Here is a 13,771-nt window from a genome sequence, read left to right as displayed (position 1 = left end):
ATAAGGTACGTAAACTAAAGTTTAGATGACAAATATATTTCTCGGCCAGATTGGCTTGACTGTTATATGGACTGATAGTAATATGTTTAATACCTAGATTAAACAAAAATGATGTGAAATATTGCGAACAGAAATAGCTAGCGTTATCTGTAACCAACTCACAAGGGATGCCATAATTCATGAATATATTGAACAGCTTTTGCGTAACAATTTTTGACGTAACATTTATCAAAGGTTCGTATACAACGAAACGTGAAAAGGCATCTACAACTACCAACACAAATCTATATCCCCTTGAGCTAATTAAAGGACCAACACAGTCAATATAATATCGTTGTCCACTTACAGATACTATTTCTGATGCCAACCGATTGACAATAGGCGCGTTCCTAGGCTTACACTTCTGACAAATAATGCAACTTTGAACAACCTTTTTAATATTTTCACTCATTTTTTGCCACGTAAAGTGTCTTTGAATTTTTTTCAATGTTTTAAGCCATCCACAATGTGAACCAGATACAACATTACTATGAAAATATTCAATAACAGACTTTCTAAGATGTGTCGGTACAACTATCCTATAAGGCATATTATTAGCTTTGGTCTTAAAATACAAGATACCTTTGATAAGCTTATAATTAGCAACATTTTCATTTTGTGAAATTTTATCAATAATAACTCTCAATTGATCATCCTTTCTTTGTTCATCCCCGATTGAGGCGGATAACAAAGGATGAGCCCACATAGCTAAATTAATGCCTTTTAATTCTTCCACATCAATTTCTTCAGTGTTATATTCCTTGTTGTTAAACATTCTCGACAAAATATCAGCAAGTACATTACATTTAGATGGAATGTGTTCTATTTTGAAATTATAGACAGAAAGTTTCTCTAAATATCGAGCATACTTAGGAAATTTAGCAGCTCTTCTAATAAGCCATGCAATACTCATGTTGTCAACTTGTAATACAAATGGTTGACTTCTTAGATATACATCAAAACGTTCTAAAGCCATCATAAGTGAATCAAGTTCTACCTGATATATTGTCGAATTCTTGTCTTTCTCTTTCATTCTTTTAGAAAAGAAGAAAACAGGACAAAGATTCTTATTTTTGTCTTCTTGTAACAAAATAGCACCATAACCTGATAGTGAACCATCGGCTTGAACAATGAAAGGTTTTGTCATGTCTGGTAATTTTAAAATGACATATTTTTCAAATGCCTGTTTAATTGAATTTAGTGCATTTTGTTGGGCATCCCCCCATTCAAATTTCTTTGCTGATTTAGCATCATTCAATGGTGTTATTATTTTTTGAAAATCGGGGATGAATCTCGAGAAGTAGTTAATTAATCCAATTAACCTATTTAAGCCCCTTAAATTCTTTGGACTAGATAGCTTTTTAATAGCTTGAATTCTAGAAGGATCCATAAGTAATGAACCATTCTTTACCACAAAACCTAAGAATTTAATTTCCCTCATTCCTAATTGCATTTTATCTGGTGATACAGTAATTCCAAAATTCCTAAATCTTTCTAGAACAATTTTCAGGTGTTCCAAATGAGAGCTTTCATCCTCTGAGACAATAAGAACATCGTCACAATAATAATGAAGAAATGTTCCTTTTAAGTCTCCAAGAACCATATTCATAGCTTTCGCCAGGCAAGCACTCCCCACTTTCAATCCAAAAGGCAAAAAACGATATCTGAAATGACCTTGTTTTGTTACGAAGCTAGTAACATCACGTGAATCTTCACTTAAGAATATCTGATGATAAGCAGATTTGATATCAAGAACAGAATATATTTTACCTTTACTTAAACTACGTAAGGTATCTTCTAGATTATCAGCAGGATATCCGTCCCATAAAATATGTTCATTGGCTTTCTGAAAATCTACAACCATTCGCTTTTTATTATTTTTACCATATACAATGAAACTAGGCGAAGCGTATGCACTTTCTGTTGGTTCAATGATACCCCTTGATAGTAAATCATTAACAATAACATCTAAATCCTTTTCTTTGGCTGGTCCCAGATTGTAGGGCATACTACGGACAGGAATATTATCTATTAAAGGTATTTTGTATTCAAAGTTCTTAATCTGTCCAATATTGTTGTTTAAAACATCAGAATAATTATTTTTCAGCTCACCTAATTTTCTTTGAAAATCTTCAGATGAAATGCACGTTGCTGCCATTCCAATCCTTCCTTCTGATGAAGACGGCATCAAGTTTTCATCATTTCCTGGTTGCCATTGCTGTTGCGATGACCGAGGAATAAATGTCCTTGAGATGGTGCGTTGTGGCCAACCTCGTCCTCGAAGAGCGGCTTGTGGTCCTCTTCGTTGCCATGCTTTCCCTTGTGATGAAGGAAACGCTTTCTGAGTATCTGGATGAATATGTTTTTTCTGAAATGACACATTCTGCATTACAATACTGTCACAGTTCCAACTTATCGGCAAACGTACGTCACCAAAAGGAAAAGTTACTTCACTTTTATTTAAGTCTATAATCATACGAGATTTAATTTGAAATTTTAGTCCGAGAATGCAATCCACAGGCAATGTTGTTGCCACGAAGAATGTCTCAGGCCACGAGCATGACTTACATTTCACATTTAGTCCTACACTTTTTTTTACTTCCAATTGGGTTCCATTTCCCACTGTAAGTTTTTCATTACACTCTGTTATATTCAATTTTCTTTTAGCATTTAACTTAGACAATACGTCTTCGCTGATAATAGATACCGTACTTCCTGTATCGATGCACACATTAACTGTCATATTTTCAATAGTTATGGGCACAAACACTGCAAGTAATTTATCACTTTTACCTGCTTCATAATTGATCGATGCCATTAAGTTTCTTGGACGCATCTTAGGGCAAAATTTTTGAACATGACCAAAAATACCACAATATCTACACTGAATTGGCTTTTTGGGCACTACATTTACACTTCTGTCACCAGACATTAATTGAAAATCTTTTGTTATACGTGAATGAGCGTGTATTAATTGTAAGGTTTTCTTAAAATCTGATATTTTGACTGGAATTCCATGTAACATGAAATGTTGAGAATATTGAGGCAACATTCTTTCAACTAAACATTTTACAAATTCATGTTCCGGCCACAACAAATTTAACAATTTAAATGCTCTCTCACGAGACTCAAGAAAATGTAAAGGGTCTTCTTGGACTGATTGCAATTTAAACACACAATTACTTGCGATAACTTCCTTGCCAATAGTAGTAATAAAGTTATTAATGACATTTTCAACAATAGTTAACCAAGCAAGGTTACGGCTAATTTGATGTAATATAAATGTACAAATTTTACTAGGCAATTTATGCAAAACAGACAATAGAATTTCCTTAATTGGAAAAAGTTGCTTTTCTCGTATTCTTTCCACTTCATACAAAAAATTGAAAGTGGATACACTATCATCTTCTTTTACAATAGGGACTTGTGAAATTAATGATGACAATGTTTGTTGAGCAACTATTGCTTAGTTTATCCAAACAGTGCCCACTAAATATTGGCAAATTTGATCGTACAATGTTTTCGTCGTCACTAGATTCACTAGAAAAATCAATCAGATTTCTTACTGGTTTCTTATCTACCCATTGTGGCTTACACGGAAATCGTGTACGTGATTGTTTAAAAACTGGTTCGTTCTCACCTTGAATGTTATCAGTCGATTCCTGAGCAGCAGCTTGGCGACCTTCAGCATTGCACACAGTCGAGGAAACAAGAGGTTGTTCCCGTGATACTGGCAGAGGGAATCCGAAATAACCAGTTTGATCGAGAGTAGCAAACCTGGACTGCAATGTACTACTAAAACGTTCCATATTAGTAATGCTACAGACCAAATTATTACATGCATTTAATCAGAAACAATCTACGTGAGAGAACCATGCTCTCTTTATTTGTAACCACCTTAAAACCAAAGAAAGATAGATACAAATGGTAACTACACTAAATAGCAAAGTATGGCAGTGGACCCATGAATATTTTACCAGATGTCTTGTTGTTTCATTAATTAAAACATGTATTTAAATAAGGACGATTTACTTGTTTATTACAACTATGATCAAATAATTGAGCCACAATTTCATTTACATTCATTATGTATCATCATGATTTAATACAACTCAACGTACTCATTTACCTACATACAAATAAAGTACAACCAACATAACCAACCAGAATATATGTGTGCACTCTGCAGCTGCTCAGGAAGGAAGAACTCCGTAACAGGCGGAGCCTTCTCTCGCCGAGCAGAGAACGTCACGTGATCAAACAAAAGACAATCTATTACACGATAGTACCAGATCCTTTTTTATATTGCCTCGTAACGAGTATGTTACACGTTAGAAATCACACCCAAAATATCATTTGACTGCCAACATTTGTTTGATATTAGATTGGTGTCCACAGCCGTTTCGTCAAAAATCGTTTTATGGCACGTAAATATCTGCTCCGCCATGTCACAATGTCCGGTCTCTCCATTAAAATTGTCCTTTTGTTCCTGCAGGTCTTCCATTCAAAGCCGGATCTTCTCATCAAACGACGCAAAGAATCCTCCTTCCACGGGAAATTAATTTTTTGTCGTATGACAGACAAAGGTTTACCACAGGTCGGCACACTTTTTTCACTTATGTACATGTCACGAATTGAATTCCTGATTACATTCATGTCAAAATCATCGAGAGTCAAAATACGGTGAGGTGGCCTTTTCCTAATCTTTCCAGAGGAAACTAGTTTTCTCATCGGTGACAGCTCATTTCGTTCACGCGATTCTTTCCGAATCCTCTTGATTGTCGGCTCCTACAAACCTGTTGCTGCAGACACACGTTTGGTGCTCTGTGTAATTGGCAGCAAATATTGCTTTTCTTCAGATTCACGATCGCAAACGTCAATTACTTTGCTGACAATATTACGCACTTCACTATGCACAGTAGCACCTTTCCTCCTTACACCTGCCATAACTCTTACAACACCATGAACACCACGAAAAATCACAATGAAACACACACGCAAAAGCACTTCCACAACAACAATGACCGCAGAGGAAGACTTCCTGCTCCCCCTAGAATCTGCAAATAGACCGGTCTTCCCCTGACCCTCCGCTCGTCTTCTCCCCTCATTTAGGGATCTTCTCGTGAGCGGTGAGCTGTACAGTCACGGACACTTCTGGCTTGTAACGACCTTATTGAAGAAGCACTGAAGCAAGCCATCCATGTCTGACCACCAAGCGCCTTGTGACCAGACAACCCAACCAGCATTGCAATTCTGCGGCTTGTATACCAGTCACGGGTATACATCTCTGTAAATTGAGTAGTGATACCAAAGAAAAATACGAGATGAAGATTGTCGATCGTAATATCTCGTATTCTCGACATGGAATAATACTCGGTCCACGTTACGTTCCATTATTTAATGTTCTTTGGGAACGAACCTGACGGACTGGGTTTATATTTTCACTCCTTGTATTACAGTAAATTCAATATTTTACAATTATATTAATGCTTTTAACGAAAAGAATACCCACAAAAATATCGAACACACGTGCACACCACTCTTCTCACACACATGCACGTGAAAACAAACACACAAAGCTAAGTCTTAACTTCCAAGTGAATGTACAAATAACAGTAAATGGAGAAGCACGATGTGCGAAACATGGGATTTTTCACAGAAAGAATGCGTCTATTTTTGACATACGTGGTTTCTATTAATAGACAATGAAACAATTATGAGAGAAATTGAGATGCATTTTCGTCTTCAGATGTTGAGGAAGGAAACAGACTGACTGGAAAAAAGAAAACATGGTGTTATTGATAGAGTGTTGGTTAGCGTACAGAGCTTTCACCAGTGAGATCTAGGTTCGATCCCCACCAAGGACAATTTTTTTTATTCTTTTCTATTAGTGAAGAAGTATGTAATATTATTTTCTAGGCATTTTGACGAAAGGATACACATCAAATTTGTTCGTTTAATCTGTATTTTCATTCTTCTAATAAGTTCTCTATCACAAGGGGATATAGAGATTCTCTATCTAGGCGATAGATATCTTCTCAATGGTTCCGTAGCTACGATTCTCCAGTTCCTTCCACCCACTTGTCTTATTTATTTATTTTATTCATATCAACTCACGAAATACCATGAATCTAACGAAAACACACAGATATAGTTAGAACAAGAAACACACCTCGCGTCGAAGGTTCCAGACTCTGAGTTCTGGCTTTTTTCCGAGGGTGATTATTCCTGTGTGTCTGTTTATCATCTTTGTCTAAAAAATATTCCTCATTATTGCCGTGATTAACCTAGGGAGAGACCAAAGCGACTGAAATAACAAAAGTACAGAAAATGCAAGACACATCTGCCTAGGCATGTTATACCTTGGGAATTAGCAATCTGAAAATGAACTTGCGTTTCAGTCGACTACTTGCGAAAGAGTTTCGTGTTGTCTCGTTTGGAGTGTTGGTTATCGTGTTGAACTAGCATGCGCGCAACCCGAGTTCGATCCCAGCGGAAGGAAAGTTCTTTTTGTTTTGTCTAATTTCATCCAATCTTTTTATAAAACTGAGGTTTCTGCAAAACCTTTTGATTTGCATGCCACTTCGTATGTTGGTAATCTGAAAGCAGCAAAGATGAAAATTTGATGTTCCGAAGCGACGATATATTTGTGTATGTGTTGAAAAAGCGCAGATATTTATTAGCGAAAAGCATGCAGCCACGTGATCATTGAGAACGCTTCCTAGTTGTCAATTCTAATATGGCAGTAGCTACAGTCTGTCAACACACACCAACTTTCACGTTCCCCGTAAAACGATTACCTTTCCACGTTGAAAAATCATGAGTGCTGTCTAAAGCAATACTTTGATACTTGCGTTTGCATGTTCGAATCTAAAGTAAGACGATTTTTTTTACCCAGCAAATGACATTGAAACCATTAATAACTGTTTGCAATGTGATATTGATATCATGTAATGCAAGAATAAAAGTGGAGAATATCGCTTAAAACAACTTATAAATATATTAAATTATGTGGATACATGATCTGAAACGTACGATGCACGATCAGAGAGCCTGAATGTTGCATTGAAAACTGCAGAGAACAATGACTGACTTATGAACAGTGAAAGCACATTACACTAACTGAAATACTATTTTCAAATTTAATAATATTTGGATAACTGGCAGATTCAAACTTGATGTTAACCACGTAATGCACTTGATAATCACAGAAACATATTTTTTCTTGAGCATGCCCTTTATTTTGTGTCTTGTTTGTTGAAATAATACGTTGAAACGAACAGTAGTATGTTTTAGAGTGTGTTTAGAATCTCTTGTGTACTGCATAGGAATACTGAAGTCATTTTTAGTTTCCTAATCAAATAACAATTATTCAGTGTAATTTTTAAAAAGGATAGCCTTTGTTTCTTCCGGTCGCGAAGTCCTATAACGGCTGGGGGTTGGTCGGGCCGACCACCCGTACCCCTAGTCTGGCTGCAGATCTCCACGCCCCCTTGGTGGCTCGCGTGGGAGGGAGGCCAGCAGTCGGTAGGTAAGCCTTGGCCCGATATTGGGCTGTTGCGCTATAGGATTATTATTATAATATAATCCGTTTCTGTGGTCAAATAACTCCAAAGAAAAAGGCAATAAAATTGTCAGTTTGAGGAGACGGAGCTTGTTATAGCTTGGCATCATCAAGGCACTTGGAACTCATCCTGACGTTCTAGCACTTTTCCTCTATTTTTTTACTTTTCAAGTCCACTTTATCCACAGTAATAAAACTGGATCTATAGTTTAAAGTGGGATTCCAATCACTTGTGTCTAAACCGCGTATCAAACTTACCAATACTCGGTTCGAGCATGGATGTGTGTGTTTTAAATTTTATTTGTAAAAAATATTTTTTACTATAGTTTTTTCACATGTCTCATCATTTTACAAACATACTCAATAAAATGTTATGCCTGGCGAAAAGTATATATTTATTTCGAGAAAATAATCCAGAATACATATAATACTATTCACAAGAAATTATCGTAATCGTTTGGAAAACAAAATTCAATTCAAAATTCAACAATTCGCACAGTCAATAAAATAAGAATGTTCGCAATAAATAAATTGAAATATATAGTCGCTCCAGTTAAGAAAAAAATTGGAGGCAATCAAACGGGAATCGAACCCAGTATCTCGTGCGTGTCAAACTAACACGCTACCACCACACCACATTTTTTTATTATTATTTTCTTTTATTATTTTCTTTATTTTTTTATTTTTTTTCACCTGGTCTTCTGTCAGTAGGACAATATAATCGTCTTGTGAGTAACGCTTGCTAAGTTTCTAATCTTTGAAGCTCTTGTAATTTTTGTTGTGTGTCACGGAGTTATGTTTACTTCAACATTTGAGCACACAATCCAAACATACGTAAATTTTGTACACAGAAAACATGGGTTTTCTGAACATAATTACGGAGCATGCGCTCTGTCAAGAACTAGAAGGAACCTCGCAAAAGTTACCGAAGCTTCTCTGCGATGCTGACAGTTGGCCCCGGAGTCACGTGGTATCAGTGCTTATCAGTCGACATGACATTGTGCCTGCAGAACCAGCACACTGAAATGAACGAAGGTATTTTACGTGATTTGTAAGCTGGAACAAAACACGCCACGCGTTACAACAGACGCAGGTTTGCCTTCAGCTTTCGGACAGACAAACCACACTACGCATACAGACAGAGTATAATGTAAGATAAAAGGAAATTATTTCTCCGTCTCCTCAAACTGACAATTTTATTGCCTTTTTCTTTGGAGTTATTTGACCACAGAAACGGATTATATTATAATAATAATCCTATAGCGCAACAGCCCAATATCGGGCCAAGGCTTACCTACCGACTGCTGGCCTCCCTCCCACGCAAGCCACCAAGGGGGCGTGGAGATCTGCAGCCAGACTAGGGGTACGGGTGGTCGGCCCGACCAACCCCCAGCCGTTATAGGACTTCGCGACCGGAAGAAACAAAGGCTATCCTTTTTAAAAATTACACTGAATAATTGTTATTTGATTAGGAAACTAAAAATGACTTCAGTATTCCTATGCAGTACACAATTTTCATCTTTGCTGCTTTCAGATTACCAACATACGAAGTGGCATGCAAATCAAAAGGTTTTGCAGAAACCTCAGTTTTATAAAAAGATTGGATGAAATTAGACAAAACAAAAAGAACTTTCCTTCCGCTGGGATCGAACTCGGGTTGCGCGCATGCTAGTTCAACACGATAACCAACACTCCAAACGAGACAACACGAAACTCTTTCGCAAGTAGTCGACTGAAACGCAAGTTCATTTTCAGATTGCTAATTCCCAAGGTATAACATGCCTAGGCAGATGTGTCTTGCATTTTCTGTACTTTTGTTATTTCAGTCGCTTTGGTCTCTCCCTAGGTTAATCACGGCAATAATGAGGAATATTTTTTAGACAAAGATGATAAACAGACACACAGGAATAATCACCCTCGGAAAAAAGCCAGAACTCAGAGTCTGGAACCTTCGACGCGAGGTGTGTTTCTTGTTCTAACTATATCTGTGTGTTTTCGTTAGATTCATGGTATTTCGTGAGTTGATATGAATAAAATAAATAAATAAGACAAGTGGGTGGAAGGGACTGGAGAATCGTAGCTACGGAACCATTGAGAAGATATCTATCGCCTAGATAGAGAATCTCTATATCCCCTTGTGATAGAGAACTTATTAGAAGAATGAAAATACAGATTAAACGAACAAATTTGATGTGTATCCTTTCGTCAAAATGCCTAGAAAACAATATTACATACTTCTTCACTAATAGAAAAGAATAAAAAAAAATTGTCCTTGGTGGGGATCGAACCTAGATCTCACTGGTGAAAGCTCTGTACGCTAACCAACACTCTATCAATAACACCATGTTTTCTTTTTTTCCAGTCAGTCTGTTTCCTTCCTCAACACCTGAAGACGAAAATGCATCTCAAATTCTCTCATAATTGTTTCATTGTCTATTAATAGAAACCACGTATGTCAAAAATAGACGCATTCTTCTATGAAAAATCCCATGTTTCGCACATCGTGCTTCTCTATTTACTGTTATTTGTACATTCACTTGGAAGTTAAGACTTAGCTTTGTGTGTTTGTTTTCACGTGCATGTGTGTGAGAAGAGTGGTGTGCACGTGTGTTCGATGTTTTTGTGGGTATTCTTTTCGTTCAAAGCATTAAGATAATTGTAAAATATTGAATTTACTATAATACAAGGAGTGAAAATATAAACCCAGTTCGTCAGGTTCTTTCCCAAACAACAATAAATAATGGAACGTAACGTGGACCGAGTATTATTCCATGTCGAGAACACGAGACATTACGATCGACAATCTTCATCTCGTATTTCTCTTTGGTATCACTACCAGCCTAAAATCAGTGGGTGTTTGGGGGAAGAAAAAATGAGCATCGCACCTGCGTACCACTGTAAATAACAAGAAATTTCTTTACTCCAGGATGTGAAATCATTGAAGGCTGGCGAGGGAGGGTGAAGTACTTAATTTACGCACACGCGATATGCATATATACATACACATGTATGTGTGTGTAAAATATTCTTAATATGATATACGTCATATTATGAAAAATGTATGGTAAACAACTGAATTCTATGTATTGAAAAGCAGAGTGTGAAATGCTGGAAGACGGGAAGGATTTCCCCCACCAGCAATTTTGTGCTACATATATATACATATAATTAATATATATATATATATACAGGGTGATTTCGAACTCCCATTACAAACTTAGGGGGGTGAATCTAGAAGGAAAAACAAGCCGAAAGTGCCATGTGGCAAAATTACGAAAACGGCACCGTGTGGCTGCCAGAGCCGTGAGAAAATCGGTTCACACCTCTTTCAAAGAGCAATAACGTCTGAACCACGAAAGATACGAAGATCGGCTCTGGCGGAAGTGGAGGAAGTCGTATCCAAACAATATCAGGGCGTTGAAATTGCGGCGCTTTTCGTAATGCGCAAGGGGAATCCCCAAAGGAAATGGGGAATCCCCACTGCATGTGAGCGGAAACTCGCGCAAAATGGAGAAAGACGACGAGGGAACATGCTGTCACAGGACGGTCGAAAAGTGACACATGGAGGGAGTCCCCAGAGGAGCGCATGAAGTGCGACAAATGGAACATGCTTGGACAGTGACTGTCGCGCATCCCAGATGGTACGCAAAACGGAGTGATGGATGTACACGTGCATGCTACGTGGAACGCAACGTGCAATTACAATTGCGATATGAACCACTACGTGCCCCCTCCCACCGGGAATTCGTTGAACCCGGGACCTCGGGAGTACAAGGTCAGCCGGAAGTCGTCTCTCTGAGGAGCAACACCAAATATTCCACGTGCCCCACGAATGCAGGGACACCTCCCTAAAAGGCACAGCCACAAAAAAAAAAAAAAAAGGAAAGAAATTGGCACGTACGTATGAAGGGTTTCACATTGGAATGTACAGTATCACTTTGGCGGAAGGAAAACAGAGAGTAGCACAAACAGATAAAAATCAGTAACACAGATATTGACCCTTTGTCCTGAAAAATAGGCAACTTGTGCTAAATCTTGAATCATTGCTGCTTGATGTTTCTGTTCATTACCGATGGTATGAAGGAACGACGATGAACTCGGAATGCAGCACGTAAGCACTGCGAAGGACAGTATGAAAACATCCTTTGGCGTGTGCAGAACGGAAACTCACAACAGGGGCTCAATATGACGACCACCAACATCGATGCACACATTGTATCTTCGAAGAATGTTCTCATACAGACGATTGAAGACCAGTGGATTCTCTCGAATGAAGTCCGCTGCTGCCACAATCCTAGCAACCAGGTCATGCTCAGACTCGATGGGGGTTTCATAAATGAGATCTCTTCATGCGCCCCCATAGAAAAAAGTCCAGGGGCGTTAAGTCGGGAGATCGTTTGGGCCACGGCACGGGCCCGGCACGCCCTATCCATTGCCTGTCATATCTGTGGGTCAGATGGTCCCGTACGTCCCGTGCAAAGTGGGGTGGCGCCCCATCATGCAGGAACCACATGTTTTGCCTAATGGCCAATGGCACATTTTCCAACATCTCGGGTAATGTCTCTTGGAGAAAAATCAGATAAGTACGACCTGTGAGATTGGTGGGAAGTACGTATGGGCCAATTAAACGACCGGCCAGTATTCCTGCCCAGACGTTGATGCCCATTCGCTGCTGGAACCCACGAGCTTTCGTTGCGAATGGGTTCTCTTCATCCCACACATGGCTGTTGCGGGAATTAAAAACACCCTCTCTGGTGAATTTCGCCTCATCCGTGAAGAGCACCAACTGTGGAAACTGAGGCGTATTCACGCAACGACGCACAAATCATGTGCAGAAGCGAACACGTGGTTCAAAATCTGTGGGACCCATGGCGTGCACCTTCTGGGGGTGATATGGGTGCAGTTGTTGATCATGAAGGACATTCCACACTACAGACTGAGATACACCAACATCCCGCGCTACGATTCGGGTACTCGTACCAGGGTCTTCGTGCACAGCATGAAGAATTGCCTCCTCCACCGCAGGCGTGCGCCTCGTCCTTGGGCACCTGTGTCCACTCTACTCACAACAAATGTTCCAGATTCACGAAGACGACGGTTCACTTTTTCGAATATGGTGTGTGATGGCGTCACACGTTCCGGGAAACGTTCCTGGTACATCGCACGGGCAGCCCTTCCATTGCATCTCGGTTCCCCGTAAATGAGCATCATGTCTGCATACTCCTCGAAACTGTATTGCACTATCGTGGGAGTTTTCACGTCCACACACACCCACAACGTCGTAATGTTCCCAGAAGATACGTCGTGTGTACGTACTCAACCAATGTGTCACGTCCAGCGCTCTCTCCATACAGTCTTGCAATACCCAGAGGGCGCAAGGGTCAACTTCGACCAGGGATAGCGAGTGACTCCTAGTATGACGTCAGCGAACACCTTCATGCATCACAGAGGCTACGAACGAGAAGGAACGTCAGTAAGTACGGGTTGGTCGCTCCCGTTCCATGTCCTTCACGTGAGAACGTTAATGACTAACGTCGGACTCGCATGGGATACCTCTACACGCTCTGCAGTAATGTAGTACAGAACAATACGAACGTGTCCCAGCATTCGTGGGGCACGTGGATACGTATTTGGTGCTGCTCCTCAGAGAGCCGACTTCCGGCTGACCTTGTACTCCCGAGGTCCCGGGTTCAACGAATTCCCGGTGGGAAGGGGCACGTAGTGGTTCATATGGCAATTGTAATTACACGTTGCGTTCCACGTAGCATGCACGTGTACATCCATCACTCCGTTTTGCGTACCATCTGGGATGCGCGACAGTCACTGTCCAAGCATGTTCCATTTGTCGCACTTCATGCGCTCCTCTGGGGACTCCCTCCATGTGTCACTTTTCGACCGTCCTGTGACAGCATGTTCCCTCGTCGTCTTTCTCCATTTTGCGCGAGTTTCCGCTCACATGCAGTGGGGATTCCCCATTTCCTTTGGGATTCCCCTTGCGCATTACGAAAAGCGCCGCAATTTCAACGCCCTGATATTGTTTGGATACGACTTCCTCCACTTCGCCAGAGCCGACTTCGTATCTTTCGTGGTTCAGACGTTATTGCTCTTTGAAAGAGGTGTGAACCGATTTTCTCACGGCTCTGGCAGCCACACGGTGCCGTTTTCGTA

This window comes from Lepisma saccharinum, unplaced genomic scaffold (assembly GCF_977018435.1).
Source record: "Lepisma saccharinum unplaced genomic scaffold, izLepSacc3.1 HAP1_SCAFFOLD_293, whole genome shotgun sequence".
Lineage (NCBI taxonomy): Eukaryota > Metazoa > Arthropoda > Insecta > Zygentoma > Lepismatidae > Lepisma > Lepisma saccharinum.
Note: the sequence above shows the minus strand (reverse complement) of the source record.